Genomic DNA, 16,213 nt, shown 5'->3' with positions numbered 1-16,213 from the left:
GACAGGAACTGAAAGTATCTATGTACATTTCTTTCAGTTTGTTTTTTCCAACTGAAAAAAATGCACATTGCATATAAACATTTGCCAAAAGAAAAGATGTTCCTGTATTGTTGCAGGCTAAGTATAAAAGATGAGCACCTTTTTGTCTAATAATCTGTAACAAAACATGCCCTAAAGAGCAGATTACAATATAAGATATTTTGCAGCTGTGTGATAGCAATTTGTCTGGTCTAATTCTATTCATTTTTGCAAAATGAAGTCTATATTTGCCTTTCTGAATTCATGCTGCATTGTATTCAAATTAGAATGTCAAAGTATTCGGCAAGAGCCGAATAGCAAGTAACTATTCGGCCGGAGCCGAATAGCTTTTTTTCAGCCGGAATTTGGCCAAATACTTTCACGAAGCCGAAGTTCGGTACACCCCTAGTATTTACACAATGTTACATTACATGACACATGAGTAAAATTGAAATTTAGCAACATATTTATGTTTATTTAAAAAGCCTCCACTTACCATCTACTTTTCATTGTTTTCAGGTTGTTCAGGACAAAGGGCATGCTGTTTGAAACATCATATAATTTAGAAAGTGGCACTGGGTGAAATATCCACAAGCACATCGTAACTGGTGAATTTCCCCATAATTTTACCAGGGCAGCAGAGCGAAAATTATGGGGATTCATCAGCCAATTGTCAGTTTTTCTGCTGTTTTTGCTTTGGGGATAGCATTTTCTGGTATACTTAAGTGTGGTATATGTATGAACTAGAATAATAAATAAGCATTGCAAAGCCAATAGTTTGGGCTTGTGTGTAAGCATGGCTACTGCAGCCGTAATAGTATTTACTGTCCATTGATGGTAGCAGGTGCAAAATGGTGCGAGGTCCTGGGCATCTAATGGCAGTTACCTGGAAAAGGCAAATATATATGTTAAGCAAAAACTGTTGGCTTTGCCAATTGTAAGGGTGCAGAAGTAAGGGAGCGACACAATGGTGGTATACTTTTGGCTATGGACTCTTTTTTATTATGAAAAGAAAAGGAAACGCCTCGATATTCCTATTGCTAAGAGAAAATCTTAATGTCTCTAAGAGGTCCAGAAGGATGCTTCCCTCCTTCTGGACAGATCTTGCCAGTTCTTAGGATGGTTGCCAGAGAAAGGTTCCTGTTTCCTTGGCTTTCTTTTGCTGTTTGCAACAAGTGTAGGGGATTACTCCCTCCTCCTGGTTTCTTCTTCTTCCTTCTGTACAGAAGTATTTCAATGTTCACAACTACCACAGGGGATGTCTGCCTTCCCCCGGTTTATTCTTCTCTTCCACTAATGCACTGAAGAAGAGGTATTTGTCATCTCTTGCTTCTTCACTTTCTTTGTTGCTGGGTTAACTGAGTGGTCTCACTGCCAGGTATTGAAATGATGAACAACTACTTCTCTGCTTGTTCCGCCTGGTACACTCTCCTGCCAGGTGCTTTGATGAGCACTCTTGATGATTTGGTTTATGGGTGCTAATCTGTGACTTGCATGTTCTGCTGCTTTGGGTAGTCTACCTGGTGTACTCTCCTGCCAGTTACTGTGACTATGAGCACTCTCGACACCTTGATATTGTTTTATGGGTGCAAGTCCCAGACTTAGATATCCTGCTGTTTTGGGTGGTCTACCTGGTGTACTCTCCTGTCAGTAACTGCAACTAAGAAGAGCACCCATGATGCTTTGCTTTGCACTTATGGGTTCAGGTCACAGATTTTCATATCCTGCCTGTATTTGTAGTCCACCTGGTATACTCTCCTGCCAGGTACTGTGACTATGATGATCACTCTGGATGCCTCTGCAGTCCAATATTGTTCTTGCCCTTTGATCCCAGACCCTATATGTAGAGCCTTTCTGTGATTGCCCACTTTTATCCTACTAGCTTGGGCCATCTGCGTCTCCTCTGCCGCCTGTGTACCTTTTTCTCTGGTCTGCAGCGTTGACGGGACACTTCGGACGCCGGCTGGCAGCTTGTGGTTTCCTTACAGTGATTTGCCTGCCTTCGTTCAGCGGTGTCTCCACAGGGGCAGCTTTTGTACTGGAGGTTGAACTTCTGCTCCCCACTCTCTACAACAACCCAGTTTGTTGAGAGCTTCTTTCTTGGTTTCTCCTTCGTCTCCATTTGACACCGGACCATCTCTGGAGTTGCTTTCCCTTCTTGCGATGTCCTGGTCCATTTGCCTTCTCCAGCTTCCTTGAACTTCGCGGTTCCTCCAGGGAGGGTGGTTCAACAAAGCTAGCCTGTAATTTCCTATTAAAGAACCAATTGCAAGTAATTGTCGATATTGACTAGACTGCACGTGTTGGTTCTTTGGAGTATTTCTCATCACTCAGCACATCTTCCTTGTCACAGTATCCTCAATGCCATGAATCACTGAGATACTGATGTTCTTATTTTTTTTCGTTATTAACACTGTATACCGTCTCAGTTATTCTACAGGATTCACATGGGTGGCCCCTACTCTTGCTCCTCCCAGTACTTAGTGTCTATTTTATACAGGTACATGGAAGTGTAAGGGGTTACAGGATCTTCTATGGGATAGGAGGGTGAGGGTGGTTGTGAAGGGGTCGGTAAACAACTTGTTCTCTCTAGTGTGTCTTCCCTCATCCCATAAGGGTTTTCCCTCCCCATGTGATTCTCCCACGGTACACCACACCCAAGAGGATTATTGGACTGTGGCTGCACTGCCCTGACTAGATGAGAAGGATCCCCCGCCCATGGGAGAAGGGACGACATCCAAGGATTTGTCACACAATGCTTGTTTTTAAGGGACTTTAGTGATGGACAAGCAGAGTGCTCACAAATCTAGTGGCTGAAGTCAGACATGGTTAAGACATCTCTATTCACCTGAAGCAGGTTTGCAACTTGACTACAGGAACTTTGAGTGCAAAGTTTAATGGTAAGGCTTAATTAAAGTGAGCTCACAGAGTTTCCATACGGAGGTGTTTTGGGTGGGGAGAGGCAGGAACTTGGTGGAAATGGCCACAGGGATTAGCATATTTGCATGGCCATAGGCAGTCCATGGGTGAGCAAATAACCAAACAACACCTACAAGCTGTGTGTCCCTCCTCATGTGCCATTTAGCCCTAAGTGTACTCTAATGCAATCGTTTTGACTTATAACTGTTGCAAGCGACACTTAATAGCCCAAACTAAAAAGCATACCTGAACAGACACTGACTAGAGCCTATCTAGAAAGCCAGACTTGCAGCCCGGAAATATAAAGCAAAGATTTGCTGTGATATAAATCTAATCGTGTTCATATACAATACATTAATTTACAGGAATACTGCATTTATGAATCTTTGCTTTCTTTTCTTCAGGGTAGATTATAATCACGCTGCTAAAATTGAGAACTCGACTACGACTTTCAGGGCTGCGCTCACATCCTTCTCTGTGATACCGTCATTTATTTTTAATGGTTTTTCAGTCTTAAGGCCCAGGGCGTTATAAATCTAGCATCTCATGCCAGAGCTGTTAACCTTCTTATGTAGGTTAAGCAGGCAACCCATTTCCTATCATGTGTAGAATGTTCAGCTCTTGTTAAAAGTGTGCTGCAACGTCATCACCAACACATGAAGGGATGAAAGAGGTGAAGGGCAAGTGATAAGTGAGAAAGCGTAGTTTTAGAATTGGCCTAATTGTAAGAAGAGAGGTTTTCCATTGTCCAGAGTTATACTTTTGAAATGTTTTATCACTTCTCTCCTTATCTCAATATGCTTGTCCCACCCTTGCTCACGATCTCCCTCTCTAACACCCTATTCCCACCATCCACTTTTCATTGCCCAGTTTCGTTTTATCTATGGTCCAGTTGTGTCTTTTGTAACTACAAGCAGAGGGCAAAAGTCTGAATTCTTAATAGAAAGGGTAAAAAAGCATTTATCAAGATCAGACAATTGGGACAGGAGAAGATCACAACGTGGGTGTCCTTGTTGTACTGCTTGACAGAGCTTGCTTTGGAAAGGTTTTCCTGACTTGCTTGTGCCATGGGCGCTAGCAAGTTAAGAAAGATCCTGCATATTCTGCGGGTGAGAGGATTTACCAAATCCACGAAATGTTTGAACCGGGAGTATGCTTGGGGTACTATGTGCAGTTCCTGCTGCTGCTTTGCCAGTGCCTGGTCTTACCTGTCGCCGGACAGGCTGGGCTTGGAAACGTAATCCCGTGAGCTGTTCCTACAGAACTCTAGCAGAATCTCACATCTCCTGAAGGCAATGTCCATCTAAGAATGACTGGAGGACTGGATTGAGGTATGCCGTGTATAGGAGGCGCTGGGACTACAAAAAAGGTAATGAAGGAGCTGCAGTTTGCAATTGGTTAATAAGGAAAACAAAGAAAGCACAGGCTGCTGCACGTTTGAGAGACAAGTAGTTACCTCAAAACTACTAATTTTAGACAATAACACAAGGGAGAGTGTCACCTCTGTTACGTTGCGCAAAACTAACACAAGTTGATAGGTACACAAATATGCCTGATCATTGTCGTTGCTAAGGAACAATGGCCCAAATCAAGCTGAACAATAGAGTCATCAGCCTAAGTGCTTTGTCCAAAGGTTTATGATAAAGCAATGAAACAGAACTGCCGACACTTGTTTCGACCCTAAACAACGGGCCTTTTCAAGGCAAAACTGTTCATGATATGAAACAAAAATCACATGGTGTGTTAAACACATAATGCATCCAAAACAAAAAGTGGAGATCAAAAGAAAGAAATATTTTCCCAAAGCATGGTTGAAAGAGGAATGGGGCCAGAACCCATCCGAAAAAACAGAAAGGTACATGTCCATGGTGAACATTAAACACACATAGGGCCTCATTCCGAGTTCGGAGGTAACCACGCCGCTATTAAGGGAGTAATTACAGGTCCATTCCGAGGTCGGAGGGACCGGTAATTCCCCATTCACCAGGGCCAATCCCCATTCCCAATTGAGCCCCCATAGGGCTCAATGGGACGGGGGAAGGTGGCAATAACGGTACCATAAATTACGGTACCGTTATTGACACCGGAGTCCCTTTGCGGGTCCCGTCCTTAACGCCTGCTAAAAGCAGGCGTTAAGGAAGGACCCGCAAAGGGAACTCCTAGTAGGGCGGTAAGGGTTTAACGGCACCGGTCTCGTTACCGGTGACCGTTAACCCTTGCCGCCCTACTCGGAATGAGGCCCAAAACGTGATACCATATTGTCAAAATGAAATGTTACCTTGAGAAATAGGGCATTCACCAACCAAGGTCCAGAGTTGTAGCATCCAATGTTTCATACATGTAGGAAGAACAAAAAGTATAGAGCAGACAATGAGCTATACATCCTGCTGACACACATAGTACAAACTTATTACATGGCATAAGTCACTAATCAGTAAATTGTCATTAAGAATCACTTGTGTCAACATTAGAGAAAAATATATTTTCCAAGTGCAATATGCCAACTGAAAGTCATACTCATTTAATGGCAGAAGATAAGTGCTAGAGTGGGGGGGGGAAATGTGCAGTGTCGAAACTCTGACTGTCCTTCTCCTATTCGCCCCAGTGGTCTCATGCAGTGATGTCAAAGTGAATGGGTACCAAAGTGGTTGGGTGCCAGTTATCCCAGGGTACGATTAGGAGAATTCAAGAAATAGTTGATTACCGTAATGTTGCAGTAACATAGATTACACGAATAACATATGGCGCAGCCAGTTAGGCAGTGCAATTGGGTGCAATTACATGGATCGCCTGGTCGGCGGTAGCATTGTTGCTAACACAGTGCTAATGAAGCAAACGTGGTCTGTAGGGAGAAAACCCAGTACGAGTGTATCACACCTACTGTGAATTCCGGTAGATGCAAAGTGGGTGAGGTGCTGTATTTGAAAAAAGGTTTACCTGAACGTGTGGAAATAGTATGGATTAGGAAGATTGAAAGATAGGGTCGTTCCCCCATGCGGTCGAAAAATGAAACCTGCATATTTGCAGAAAAGAGAAAATGTAATGGCGCTTTTAATCAAACAGGTAAATTCCCAACCTAATGGTGTTCCTGATGCTCCACACACGAATCAATGGTGAACCTGCCAATGCTGGGGTTAGATCCCGTGTGGAAGCGATGTATCCCGACATGAATTGCTTGGTGAAACGCGGCTCGTCTCTTCCGTGTTTGTAGAAGAAAGGACCTAGAGACCCGTCAAGTGACAAAGTCACGTGCGCATGTGTGGTCGTGTAATGCTGCGGAGAAATGTGATGATTAAGTGATCAGGATGACTTCTATTGATCTGATATGCAACCTATTACAGATAAAAGGCCCTTATATATGTAAGGGTACATGTGTGGGCCTAAGATATGGATAAGGCATGAAGGTTTCCATGGTGCTACAAACTGTTGTAGATGCATAATAGCATTGGATGCATGAAGGTGCCATTTGGAATTTTAGACCGGATTAGAGATGGACCAAACGAGCACTTGTGAGAACTGGTTTGTAGTTTATAGGGCTAAAATATAATGCAACGAGGGGGTCTAAACGGAATGGACAGATCCAAAAAGTGGCACAGGAGCATCCACACCATTGTGCGATTCCCCCCAATACAGGGCATCTATCCACCTAGAGCCCTCCAGGTATGTAGCTGCTACAGCCCCACTCTAACTGTGCTAATTAGTTCAGAGCAGCATGATTATAACTCACATTTCCTCTTACCCCCAGCTTTACCACCTAACCTGGGTCTTTGCATACAAGAGGACAGAAAACTGACATTCCTGGAACCGACATCACCATGCCCTTGAGCACCATTACCATGATCAAAGGGCACCAATAGCCTCAGCCCTTCCCCTAGGAACATCAACAGGTCAGTCCCTGGCAAATTCTAGCTTCACAAACCAGATTTAGCATGGCTTGTTATGAATTTTAAAGAGTACCTCTTCACACTGCATCGGTCCACAAGCGATGCAGTAGCAGGGTTTTTACAATGCACATTTCAATTCCTAGAGACACAGTTTAAGTCTCATTTTCCTTTTCTTTTTCCTCCCACTCCTGCTTTGTTTTCCTCCAGAGAGAAAAACCCAGAGGCCCAGATGAAGGCTTTTCACCAAGGAGCCGAAACGCCTGTGGTTCTAGGCTTTGCAAATTCATCCACCTGAACTCTTTAGGGGGCGCCTCCCCCTGGCGTAGACCAACGGTTTGGTCCTCTGTGGGAATAGCTAACCCACCCCAGAACTGGCCACTTCAACTAGCCCCAGCTCTTTAGCTAGCCTAGAGCCATCAGACTAGCTTCTATCCTTCTCTTTACAAAGTGTATGAACACATCCCTGCGTTGAATCAATATAAGGGAGTAAGTATAGAACCAATGTGTGCGCACTGCTGCATTTCTATGTGTCAACAGCGTTTTTCCTGCCTTCTGTTTTATATATAAAGGTTTAAATATGATGTAATATTTACCCCATAAACAGTACTAACACACCATTGATTCAAATATTGCACTGTGATTAAGTACTGTGAAAAGCGTTACACTATCTATACTCTGCCCATTTACTGATACGTGAATATGATAGTTGTAAGCCCAGCCAATGAACTGGACCTGCTAAATAAAAGCAGCTTTGTTTTGAGCATAAAACTGATGTCTCAAGTTATGTGTATGGACCAAAATCCAGAGTAAACTACCCTACTATGGGGTACTTAGCTTACTTTTGAAGCACTAATACACAATGATAACTGATACAGCACAGTAGAGACTTAAATCGGTTATTAGTGTCACCGAATTAATATGTGTTTGGAACCCCCCCTTTTGTTTTCCACATAGGTTAGGGAAGGGGCATTATCCCAAGCAATATTGGGCTTCATTCTATGTTGGTCGGTCCAGTAAAAAAGTACTGGTATTCACAAATATCAACACTTTACCAGACTGGCTGACTACAGGTTTGCCACTGGGGCACTGGCAGGTGCCTTACCAGCAAAAAAGTCATCCTAGCCATCCTATAGGACTCCATGAATGTGGATTTACACCGTTCCTCTAGCATCCGTAAACTGGCAGAAGTGAGTGCTGGAAACAGTAACTACATTAGCCGGTATCCTGGTGGCTCTACTGCCAGGATACTGACAAAGTTAGAATGAGGCCCAATTACCCCTCCCGAGGTGTATAAGGTGTATAAGGTGTGAGAAACCTGAAGGTGTCTCACTCACTAGTCCCCTAGGATCTGTCATTCAGGTGGCCAGGACACGGCCATCGCTATTGGATCGAGTTCCTTGGGGTGGACCAGTGTGGGAGGATCACCTGGATCAAGTGTCTTCGGGGAGTGGCAGTGGGACACCGAAGATTTAGACGCAGTATCCCCTTCCTTCTGACACCTTTTCCACATCCTGCCTAGTAGGATACTTAGAAACTCCACGCCCCATCTTTTCCAACACAAACACTTTCTCATAGCGTGAATGACAATGGACTAATACCCTAGCTGTTTACCTCACATGTCCCAACAGAAGGGTCAGGCAGAGTCAGGCAATTGCTTACAACTCTGCCTTTTATACCTGTGCCCTTTCCCTTCTCCATAGGGATAAAAGGAAGAGCAGAAGAGCACACTCCGAGCAAGGCCGAACGCATGAGCAAACAGCTATTCCAAGACGGCAGTTCAAATGGAGGAGAAAGGTGGCGAGATCTTAAGGGACGTCAAGGAGGGAGTTGCCCTTTCCCTTTTCAACCCAGACCGACGAAGCCTCAGACAAAAGAAAAATAAGACCAGGAATCGCAGATGGCGAATGGTGTGATGGATGTCAGCGGTACATGGAACTCTCCCACACTGATAGCCAGGGCAGGGAGACGTGGTTGCCATCGTGGTACCGTCCTTGACTCCAGCGGCAAAAGAAATGCCAACGAGTTCGACACTGCCGGTGAGTCGGAAGAACCTGATAGTGGACCAGACTGTGTTAGGCTCAAGGTTGCAGTGGCAACATTAAGAAGCTTAATAGACAGAGGTATTTTGTGAACAAACTTGGTACCAGAGATAGAGTGATCCGATGCCACGTATGCGCTCGTTCAGAAGTCTCTGGCTTGTACCCCTCTCCTGAACAAAGAGACTGTGTTGAACATTGTGAGTAAAGAAACTACAAGTACCGAGAGACCATAGGGAAAGCCAGCATATGGTGTTATGGTGGTCATACAAGGGTCAAGCCAAATCCCTTGTACAATCAAAAGTCCTTGACACATTGCAGGCATTTTGATCATTGTCAAACAGGTGTTTGCACCCGGCTGAGGGGAACGCCATGCCAACTGTGATTTTGTGAAACCTGCACTTGCCGTAGACTAACAGAGTGACTCAGCAAGCCGAGATCTCCCTTGCAAGTCTCCGTTTAAGATTGGCAAGTGCTTTGGAAGGTCTGAGCCCAAATGAGGGGGACCTCACTAAACCGGGGGGTTGTTTAAAAAGACATTAAAACTTCTGAATATTACAAATAAGGAGATTGTGATTGAAAGGCAATAGTAAATCTGTCTGAGGGACGTCAAGAGTAAAATTGTGAAGAAGCAAAATGAACAACTTTTTTGATGACAAGTATGAACCCGACAAGGGAGGTCCACAGTGAGTAGTTGGTCTGAGTCCGACTGAGGGAGGCTGACGACTGAGAGAAGGATCGGAGCCCGGCTCAGGGGGATCCAAGGGTGAAAGTGTAATCACTCGATATAAAGGTTAACAGAGGAACTTTTGGTTTGTTGTTTTGGCATATCAGGCCCTCTGAAGCAAGAGAATTTGTATGAGAAGAGACCTGGGCACAGAAGGCCCTGATATTTAGAAAAGGAACTGTGAGCTTATGCCGGAGAAGCCCAGGAGTGTGCTGTGCTCGAAAGTCTTGCCCTGTCCCATGCTAAAAACGTGGAGAAGGGTGACCCCGGCCATAACATCCTGACTTATGATTTTGTGAACACTTCTTTCTTTTCTTATGAACATTATTCCACACTTTTTTTGTAAGATAGCGGTAAGGATTGGAAATAGGTTTCTCACTTTCCCGCGGAGGCTCACTGTCTCCAGAGCACAGATTCTCTCCAGGCTTGACTATTGCAACCGCCTCTTCCTCAATTTCCCTTCCTCTGCCCTGCGCCCTCTTCAACTTATCCAGAACATAACCTCAAGACTTATCCTTGGCCTCAATCCCAGGGACTGCATCTCTCTGGTGCTGAAATCCCTCCACTTGCTCCTCGTGGATGCAAGGATCATATTCAAGATGCTGAGCATTGTTCATGAGGCTTTCTGGCACCTGGGACCTACCTACCTGCAACGCTGCCTACCTAAATACTGTCCCTCGCGAGCCCTCCGTTCATCTACCTCAAACCTTCTGCAAAGTGAGCCGGCTCTCCAAGCAGAGATTTGGAGGGAGATCCTTATCCTCAGCAGGTGCTTCCCTCTGGAATAGTCTTCCTGCCGCCCTCTGTCTTGAGCGGATCTCCTTAAGTTCCAGAAACCCCTCAAGACATTCCTCTTTGCCTCTTCCTTCTCTCTCCCTCTATCCTGCTAACCCTCCTCTTCCTTGCAACACGCTGCCTGGCCATCGGGTGGACCTCAGAGTCTCACTGGTCCCCCGTATCCCCACCAGTCCTCTTTCGTACTTGCCTCAGTGCCCTACACCTCACCCACACTCAATGCACTTGAGAAATGTACCCTAGAGAGTGGCTCTCTCTGCACTTATCCCAGTCTCAACCGACCGGGTGCACTTGATCCTCCCTCCCCACCTGTGACCCTCTGTGCACTTGCTCGATCCGTACGCACCATGCCTGAAGATCGTGTGTCTTGTGTGCCTTGTCTTCACCCCTAAATTGCACTGTTAAAACTGCAGAATCACACAGAATCCACTTGGACGGTATTATTATTATGTGAGGGTTGTAGATTACTCCCATTTTAGATTTAGGTTTAGATTAGGCGTTTATCTCACTCATTTTACCATTTAACAAACACCCTTGAACTGTGATCTCTTGTGTCTTTCTTACTTTGATGCCATGCCTTTCTTACAAAGGGTATTAGCACATGGTGTTTGTTAGTAGCAATACATGTTTTGGAGTTTTGGTGGTGAAGTAAAATAAGTTACTTTAAGAGTGAGTAATGTAAAAAGACAAACCGAATTAGTAAATTAAATCTGATTTTATTTTGTAGAACATGTTTGTTTTCATGAGGTAATCACTTTAAGTCCAATTTGGTTGAACTGGAACAGGATTAACAAGAGCATGCATACATTGATATGTAAAAGTAGTTGGTTCCAATGTTTTCTCTTTCTCTTTCGTGTGCTAAATAACATGTTGCAGCAGAAAAAAGGTCCTTTCAGAGAGGAAGTGTTTTGTTTTTAAATACATCCTGCCTGGAAAGTTCACTGTTGTTTCCCGTCTGCTTTTGATGACTATATGTTCAGAATGCAATCAATAACAATAGTTATTGAGAGCACAGTAAGCATTCTGATTGGCTGAGCGGAGGCCAATATCGATCTCCAGGTGCTAATTTATTTTATGTATTGCATTTGTTAAACGCCCAAACCCATGTGGTATCACAGCGTAATTTGCATAAGAATAATTGTTACAAACAGCGATAATACAAACAATAATAATACATATTATTAGTACATGGAAATCATTATTGACCTCCTCTCAGACAGTCAGAATGTTTAGAGTGCAGTCAATAACTACTGATATCGACTGCACCCTGAACATCCTGTCTTCAAAAGCAGACAGGGAAACAACAATGCTATTTTCAGCTAAACTGTCTTTCAACAGAACATTTTCTCTCTGAGAGGACATTTTTTGGCTGCAACATCCTATTTCACACATGAAAGAAAAAGCTAAAACAGGGGGAAATGCTTCCTCTTCCTTTTAGAGAATCCAATTACATTTACATAACACCACATGCATGCTCAGGTTACATCTGTTTCAGCTCAACCAAGTTTGCAATTAAAATGCCTAATTTAAGAGAACAACTATGTTATTGCAATATTGGAAAATAAAACCACATTTAATTCAACTATGTGCTAATAGCCTTATAGACATCAGGAGGAGTTATCAGTTGGGATAATGACCCTTCCCCAATTTATGCTCTAGGCTTTGCGTCGGTCGGGCCATAACCTGGTGGCAGGTCATTATCCAGCGATAGAAGGCTATATTATCAAACTCAAGGGTTTGAAAAAATATGCGCCTAGGTGCCCCCAGGTTAAGTGTGCTCTATAACTGGAAAAAGAAATACATACATGGTAGTCAAATGATTGCAATCAGTAGGATGTTGGGCTGAGTGAACCCTGCCAGGATGCAAACCTTTGACTGCAGGATGCACACATATATCAGATATGAGTACAAAACTCATTGAGCTGTTTTACCAGCTCGGGGAAGCACAGAGGGCCAGCTTGAGCATGTTCCCTAAATAGTTATTCTCTTCAGTTTACAGAGAGCAACGTGTGCCTTCTTAGAACACTCAACAAAAACTGAACAGTGGTTTCATGAAAATACAATAGTTTGACATTGTTCAGAAGGTGCACAAGCTAGCGCCTCACCATGAACAGGAGTATTCATTTTCAAGACCTATCCCAATTCCAGAGATACATAAATCAGGCTAATGCTAGGGCTGATGAAATCGTGCAGCAATAAATACTCATCCTACCTGAGAGTTATACGTTCTGGAAGTAGGATTCTGAACATTATACAGCAAAACGTTAAGGAAAAGAGTTAATAGTAAATGCATTGACACGGAAGTCATTTTAACACCTTTAAAAGTGGTTATTTTAAGAATACTTAATTTATGCAAGATTCACATAATTGCAAATTAGTGGAACATACACATTTATCACATGTAATGTGCAACATGGACTCCAATTGACAAGTGTAAAGACATTATAAAACAGAAGTGGGAAACATACATACACATATACACATACACACACAAACAAACACACTCACACACACTCACACCTTGCTCGGTATTCAAAAATGCTTTGCAATACATATCCTAACACATCCTAATAGCTAGCATATGACGAAGAAAAACTCTACTGGACTTTATCAGGATGCCGTGGGGGAAACATGAGAGCCAGCGGCCTGGGAGAAGGAACATCCAGGAGCCTCAGGAGAGAAAAACCAAGAGGATTGGAAGGGTGATGGCAGCTATAGAGTAGAAGAAGTTGGGACAGATTATAGAGGCTTAGAGACCAGGGACCAGAAGGAGGCGGTACCAAAGAGGCCCAGAGGGTGAGAGAGATAGTAGAGAAAAAGAGAACAGAGATTGGAAGGATGAGTGTGTCCAGAGAGGTGAAAAAAATGGGAGAGATAGTAGAGACTAGGAGAGCACTCATTGGTATAAGACAGCTATCCAAAGGGTTGAAGAAGGCCCTTAAAGGGGCAAAGAAGGTGAGAAGGACTGTAGGTGTCTTGAGTAACAGAGCACTGGCGGAGGTGGATAAGAAAAGAAAAGGTGATGGTGTAAACAGATTAGGAATTGGTGGAAGAGTTGTTGAAATGGAGAAACGTCTGGAAAGTTACAGAGGTGGTGGTAAAGGGAAGTAAATAGGAAGAGTGGTGAAACAAGAAGGAGGTGAAGGAAGAAAGGGTAAAGAGTAGTGCCAATAAACAGTGGAATTTTGCTAAGGTGGAGGAGTCAGACATTACATCAAATGAGATGCAAGAGAATCTGAAAATGAAAGTGAGAGTGAGAAGGTGGTCCATGGCAGAACCCTGTGAAAACAAGACTTGAGGTGAGGCACTGAGTGGAACAGATAGAGATAGGGACTGAAGAAGGTGGTTGGAGATTCTGGGAGAGAGTGAGGTAGGGAGAGACATAGTGAGAGGCATGTCAAGAGTCTAGGCAGGCTCCTGTCATCCTGTTGCTTTTATCCTTTCTGGAACGCCTGCCACTCACAAGCCCACTTATAGAGTCCACCTGCAGTCTCCAGGACAGAGCTGACACTCGGTAGATGGCTCTGGCTCATTGAAAACAGAAGGATGATGCAAGTAAACCTTAAACTGAAGATGTAGATAAAAAAAGAGGAGACCCTGAGAAGATGAGCGAAGGAGATGTTTGCAGAAACCCATTAAACCCAGCACTATATGTTCGCTGGTTATTGTGTTAATTTGCCAAAAAAGACAGGATTACGTCAAAATTAGGTAATTTCTCTGTCAGTTGTTTTATTCGTTTTTTTCTTCGGTTTCCTTGCTAAGAAGCATATCTCTCAAGAGGCATCTAGCCAAACAACATCTACCTCTGCTGTTCTGCCCATTATAGTCTAAGCTATACCACACAATTGTAGCAATCCCAAACTATATCTTGCAAAAGTACTTACAAAGAATAAACCTGCAACAGTAAAGATGGACCTCTTCCACTGATCAGGGAATTTATTCACCCCTATACCTTCAACTGCGCTCCAACTCATTTCCCCTCTCAAGCTCCACGAATTGCAAAAGCAGGGTTACACTGGAGAAGCAAATTATGCCTGTCACGCCTGTGGATCTGAAACAGAAGCCCAGGGAGGCACTATGGACTTGCCTTTCTTCACGAAAAGTAGCTGTCTTGCTCCCAGGAGCCCAATCACATCCAAATTACAGGACCTTCTCAACTATGTACTGAACAATTACAGAGCAAGTATCAGGGGGCACGTCCTATGTTCCCTCTATAGGGAGTATAGAAAAATGTTGTTTTCTTTTGCCCTGGTAAATAAAACATTGTATGAGACAGGATTTTGATCTCCTCCACGACTACAGACTGTGACAACGAAAAGGGATACATTCTGCTCTACCTGCAAGGAACAATATTTGTATTTAAAATGTTGCATATAGGTTTATTCGACATTAGGGATGCCATTTGTAAAGGAATTACACACACAGGAGGCAGTATAGATAGCAATGGCAGCCACTGGCTGGGGTCCCTCTGCACAAGAGGCAGCTATCTGAATAAACGTAAGAATAATTGATAATGGGTCCAGTAATGTTTGACCATGTAAAGTGAGCTGTGGTGCCAGCAGTAAGCCATAGGTAGAGATAATGCATTGCTTTTTTACAATTCATTAATGATAGTTACTCTTACAGGGGAAACACCAATCAGGCCATCCTCTGGCATACTCAGCTCAGCTCCAACGGACACACTCAGACTCAGGCATGCATCACATTCACCCAACATCCTGAGATGTTATTCTTCAACATTCATCAATATTCTCTCATGCAAGGTGGACCACTGAAACAACGCAACATCAGACCACATGCACTAAAAACACCCCAAGCAGATATAATACATCTTCCTCTTTACAATAATGAACACGCCCAGTATATGTTCATCCAAACCCAAACATACAACAGTAAAGGGTACCTGTACCTAGATAAGCACAATCAAATAACACCAGGAACGTTGTAACTGCACCCCTACCCATGCTTGATGGCGACTGAAACATGAACCTAGACAATGTTTGTCCCAAAACCATATCTCACCCAGAATGAATCAACAGAACCTACGACCAAGCTCAAGTATGCCTCAGCTGGAGATGCTCAATGGTGTACTATAATGGGGCCCCTCAGTGCTGGGACAAACCACCACCTAACGTTCATGTCTGAGTCTGCCACACCCAAACCAGGCATTACACACCTGCAATCTGAAGTCCCACAGTGAGTAGAAGGGGGACCGTAGAGTAGGCTTGAGCATAAATCCAGTTTTATGAGCACAAAAGTAGAAATCAAGGATCGGAACAATTGGTGGGCCAGGTCGGGCAGATTTTCCTCATATTGCGAAGGTTAATCCTGGCAGCACTGGCAGATACCATGATGAATTGTTGGAGCTGTAGGTCACTGTGAAAGAAGATCCCAGTTTGTGAGCTTTGGTTGATGGAGTAAGTAGGTAAGGATAGAAGGAGCTATGAGATAGGAGAGTGTATTAGGCATTAGAGTCGGGGAGGAATATGACTTGCATTTTGGAGGAGATTATCATCAGGTATCCTCAGTGAAGACGTGATAGTGAAAGCTGAAGATTGAGATGAATTTGCCAAGATTGTGTATGAAGTGAAGGAATGGGGAAAGGACTGATCCTTGGGGGCTCGTGTAAAGAAAGGTGTGAGGGAAGAGGTGCTTGGGATCCATGATATGGAAAAAAGAGTGATCAGAGAGATAAGAGGGTTCCCAGTCATTTTCAGTATCCTTGAAGCCAAGGGAAAAGAGGTTTTTCATTGAGTGTTGGCTCCAGAAACCTGATGGAGGGGTGCATAGTGTAATGAAGTGCTTCGGGTGGCATCATGGTAAGTCCTAAGGCT

The sequence above is a fragment of the Ambystoma mexicanum genome, chromosome 6q (genome assembly GCF_040938575.1).
Source record: "Ambystoma mexicanum isolate Mex_15411 chromosome 6q, UKY_AmexF1_1, whole genome shotgun sequence".
NCBI classification, from domain to species: domain Eukaryota; kingdom Metazoa; phylum Chordata; class Amphibia; order Caudata; family Ambystomatidae; genus Ambystoma; species Ambystoma mexicanum.
Note: the sequence above shows the minus strand (reverse complement) of the source record.